The sequence below is a fragment of the Petaurus breviceps genome, unplaced genomic scaffold (genome assembly GCF_028583685.1).
Source record: "Petaurus breviceps papuanus isolate PSGF00001 unplaced genomic scaffold, PetGlider_PUasm1.0 90330, whole genome shotgun sequence".
Taxonomy (NCBI): Eukaryota; Metazoa; Chordata; class Mammalia; order Diprotodontia; family Petauridae; genus Petaurus; species Petaurus breviceps.
Genome location: NW_027187219.1, coordinates 856,030 through 861,471, shown reverse-complemented (window position 1 = coordinate 861,471; position 5,442 = coordinate 856,030).

The following is a 5,442-nucleotide window of genomic DNA, read 5'->3' as shown; positions in this document are numbered from 1 at the left end:
AGAGAGAGAGAGAGAGAGAGAGAGAGAGAGAAGGAGAGAGACAGACACAGAGACAGAGAGAAGACATCTTCATGGCTATGATTACATGAAATGTATCTTAAGATCTCAAATCACTTGGGGAAATTCCTTTCTTTATCCAGCATATCCTTCCAGGCTCCTTATTATCCTGGTCACCTCATTAAAAACACTCTCCAGCTTCTCAGCAGCCTTTCTAAAATGTAGATTACAAAAGGGAAAACAATACATCAGGTCTCTGACACTGTGACCCTGGGAAAATCATAACTTCTCTGTTTTCAGTTTCTTCATTTGTAAAAATAAAAGGTTTAATCTTAATGACCTCTAAGGTCTCTTCCAGCTTTAAAAGTATCTGATTCTTTGGGGTCTGACCGAGTCAGAAAATAAGAGGACTGTTGCATTCCAGAATTTAAAGATTATCTAGTCCAATACTGCCATTTTATGGAAATTGATTCCCAGAGAGGTAAAATTACTTGTCTAGAGTTACACAGGTTTCAGAATTCTCATTCGGATGCAAGTCATCTGACTGCACAGATGGGGCACTACTTGGCTGCCTCTCTACACAGAAGCCTCAGGTCAAACTAAATTTCTTGGCTGCCATATCACACATGATTCCTAAGCTTGGAGTCCATTGAAACCCCCAGATCTTTTTCAGATGACTCTTCTGATTTCATAACTTGAGAAATTCATTTGTTTAATACCATTATAAGAATATATATTTATTCCTATTGAATTTCATATCACTAAAGGTACTAAAATGTTCCTACCCATTGACCCAGAGATTCCACTGCTAGTCATTCACTGCAGAAAGATCCCTTATATACCCAACTATTTGTAGCAGATTTTTTTTGTAGCAGTAAAGAATCAAAATTGATGACAAAACAGAATGTGCTACATGACTATAAAAGAATATTCCTAAGAGCTGATTGATGTGGTTTAGGGATGCAGGGGTCCCAAAATACCAAGTTCAGGGTGTAGTTGTCTGAAAAGAATTTGAGGACTCAAGCAGCCTTCTAATCAAGTGGCAAAACGTTTATTATAATGCTAACAAAGGCAGGCAGAGCTCCTTAGGGAACTTGCAAACTAACGAGGGGGATGCTAAAGCTAATATAGGAAAAGTTCAGTGCATTGTGTGCCAAATATGCTAATTAGGTGGTGAACATAAAGTTTCTGTACCTTTGGCACAGTCATCATTCAATACTAGCATGGCCAACCTATTTGCACAAGATAGTCTCAGGAGTTAAAGGCTAAAACTTGACCTCTAGATTGTATATGGTAACTGAGAATCATCAGTACACAATAGTCCTGCTGGTGCAAAATAATCCTGAAATTCTCCAGAGGTCAGCTTGTTCTTGTATCAGGGAGAGATAGTTTGCCTCACTGGGGGCAAGAAATAGGGTCTTTGGGCTGGGCAGAGATATGGTCCTAGGGCTGGAGTCCAAGCACAACCACTCCATCACTGATGACTATGAAGAAAACAGAGAAGCTTGGGAAGACATATGAGCTGAAGCAAGTGAAGTGGAAAAATGATAATACAATGTGATTCAAAAGAACAAGAAAAAAACAAAAACAAACCAGACAATGTATAATTATAATTATCCATTTTCAATAAAAATCCAGTTAACTATACTATACTCTAGCCCAGATCTTGTCATCTTGTCCACAAGAAAAGAATGGATGACTTAATCTAATATTTCACTATAATCCAGGTAAACTTTATCTCCAGCATTCACCTGATCTGCCCATCTATTAATATCAGAAAAAGTAAGGTTAGTCTTGTATGACCTGTTCTTGACAAAGCCAAGTTGGCTCTTAACCATAACTGATGGGCTTTCCCCCCTAAGCAATTGCACATCATTGCCTTAATATTGTGTCCTAGAATTTTGGTAGGGAATGGGCACACTCACTGTTGGAACACTCCATCCTCCCTCCCTGTCCTTTCCACCCCCATTATTGTTTTTTAATTGGGACAATATTTTACTTTGGTCTTGTTACAGCTTTCAGGCTCTCTACAATTTTTTTTTCTAATATCAGTTATTAGTTCCTCCCGTTCTTGAATTGATATAGAACAGACAATTAGAAAACTTTCTTACAATATCCTCACTTATCGTGATTTTTTAACTTCCTGGGAGGCAATTGTAGTTGTCATTTCCATTTGAAGCTGACCTTCCCCAGTAGTTCCTTCTCAGCATTCCCACCCACCTGCGGCTTCTCCTTCTAATCCTTCAATATTAGCCTTTACTCACTTCTTTAATACAAAGCTCTTAAAAATAATAATAAACTGGTTGTATTCCATTATCATAGTAACCAAAGGGATTTGGAGTTGAAAGTGACTTTAGAGCACTTCTAACTCGAAACTTTTAGGCTCAGAAAAGTCAGTGTAGTAACTGACTCGTTTTTTTTTTCATTCTCAGTGAGGAGAGGGAGAAAGATGAATCTTCATTGACTGAAAATTTTTAAATAATTTTTTAAATCACACATCATGGAGATGATGCCATGAAATGCAAGTGAATTGGATTTGAATGAGGGAAGGCTGTGCAAGGTCACCCAGCCTCACTTTCTCTTCCGGAGCCATCTGGGTCCAGTGGCCAGACATAGATCAGGACCACTGGAGAGAGCCCAGGGTGCAGTGGTGTTTTTCAAGCTAAGACCTTTAGTAGGTCTCAGGTTGACTGAGCAAATGTCCATTCAGTGTTTAAGGCTTAATAAGAAATGAAGCAGAGAATGTCTTCTTTACCTAATCAAAAAAAATTTATCTGGGAGGGGAAGACCCTCAACAGCAACATAAGCCAAATGAAATTTTTAATAGTAATAGGTAATGTTTATAGCGATTTAAAGTTCGTAGATTATATATATATAAATATATATTCTCTTGGTTGATCTTTGGAAATATCCTATTAATTAGTTATTGTTGTTGAATCACTCCAGTCATGTCCCACTCTCTGTGACTCCGTTGGGGTTTTCTTGCCAAAGATACTGTAGTGATTTGCCACCTCATTTCACAGTTGAGATTAAAGAGGCAAATAGGGTGACACAGCTAGTAAGTGTCTGAGGTCAGATTTGAATTCGTGAAAATGATTTTTCCTAATTCCAAGCCCAATACTCTATCCATTGTGTCATCTGGCTACCCCTTGTAATGTAATGCCAAAAGAAGGCAACTTCCCAGGTTCAAAATACCAGCATAGGTGCTCTCTATTTTATTCAGTGACAAACCAAGAACAGAGAAGATCAAAACATGACATCATTCAAAATACAGCATTTACTAAGTGTGATTAAATAATCTCCAAGTACTACCCCACCCCAGGACCTTCCAATCATTCAATCAATTACAAAGTCTCGTTCTAAATACTTCTCCACCCCTAGGCTATACCTTAATTAAGTCCACCACAAAACCCCTCTTCTCAAATGGAGATTAGTTTCCAAACATAGGTAAAGTACCTTCATTTGTCAATCACAGAGCACAATAAGGTCAAAAGTTCCCCACCCCCAGGATCACAATTGAATCTACCCCAGAGTTACATCAAGTTTAAACACAGCACTTAATACCCAAATGGAGGTCTTTTCTTCATCTTGACACGAGGCAAGTTCTCAGCAATCTTAGTTCCTGGGGAGACAAGGCTTAGCAAGGCCATAAGATACATTGCCAGTCCCTTCATGAATTTATCCTCTGTCTGTAGAACAGTCCTAGAACCCCTGAACACATTAGCAAAGCCCTCTCCCAGGATTTCTGTAAACATACAACAAGAAAATCCTTCTTCAGGGCTTCTGAACCAACAGAAAGGCTCCCAGACCCCTGCAACAACAGCACTGTCCTTCACCAGTGGACAGTATTCATTCTGTCTGCAGGACAGTCTCCAGACCCCTGCAACAACAGCACTGTCCCTCACCAGTGGACAGTATTCACTCTCTGTCTGCAGGACAGTCTCAGGCCTTCTTAGCGAACAGCCAGGTTCCAGGACTTCTTCAACAAAAGGACTGTCTTTCACCAGTGGACAAATCTGGCAAAACAACATCAAAACAGACAGACAAAGTACCAGCAAAACAGCCATGTCTCCTCAGTCCTTGGCAGCTCAGGGGGCAGGTCTCAAAAGTCCAGGGCAATTCAAAGCGGCCACCAGCAATTCTCTTAGTCTCTCTCTCTCCACGAGGTGCTGCTTCCAAAAAAAATCTTCCGCCTCTCTCCAGTGTCTCTCCAAATCTACATCACCAGCTCCTCCCAGTTCAGGACTTTCTTTTCACATCAACAAGCCCATCCCACAGGTGGGATTAACAAGCTCTGGGTTTTAACACAATCAATTTGAAAACCAAGCCAATACAGGGGGAACTTTAAATGCCATTACTATCACACCCCTCTATGAGGGAGTTGCTATTATGCCCATTTTACAATCAGGGAAACTGAGGCTATCAAGTGATTTGCCCATTGTTACTTAGTAGTATCTAAGGTAGATACATTTTCCTATCCAAAGTATACAAAGCCCACTGGGCTGCCAGTGAGTCAGCCACCTTTGTAGATGTACCCCAGTACTCCCAGACTGGTCTTAGTCCTGGCTCTCAAAGTCTGCTCGTGGGGAGGGGGCCTCTGTGCAATCCCAAGGAAGAAGCCATGACCCTGTTCCTTGGGTCCCTGATGATCCTGCTGAGGCTGTGGATGTGCATGGTTTCCAGCAGCTCCGGTGGGGGCCAGGACTGCGATGGGCCAGCTTCAGGCCAGAGAGTCCTCGGGGTGCTGCCCAGAGGTGGCTGGGACAACCTTCCTGACATGGAGCTGGGGCTTGTTTTGAGGCATCACCAAGGACAGGGAGTACTGATCCTGGCCCAGGCACATGTGGTAGCCAGTCAGGAGGTCTCTCTGGACACTCAATCCAAGCTCATCCAGGACTGGCTCTCCTACACCCACCCATTCTTGTAGCAGCAAGCACCACAGCATCCCCAGGGTGGCTGCCCACACAGGTTCTTAGATCTGCTTTTCTAAAGGAAAGCAACTCAATGGGTTAACAATCTTTCTTTAATCAATCAAGCATATCATTTACCTAGTTCAGGGGAAAAGGTCAGCACCCCGAACTTCAGAGTATACAGAGGTTACAAGAAGAAATTACAAGAAGACAGAGAAACAAACAGACCAAGCAGACAGGCCTCTGACTGTCCAACCATTACATCCACACCAAATCACAGTTACCAGAGAGGGAAGCATCAACATCTGGGTTTTTCAAAACCGGGGCCTCTCAATGGCTGCCCAGAGTCCCTGGTCAAATCACACAATACGTCTCAAAGTGAGCCCCAAAACAAAGTCTCACATCAAGGTTTGTATAGCCTTCTCCAGGCTCAGAGAATATAACAACCCTCTGGACCCACAGCACAATCACAAAGTATCTCTTGAAAAACAAACCTCCCACCACAGGTTTCAGATGCACTTAACCTAGGGGCAGG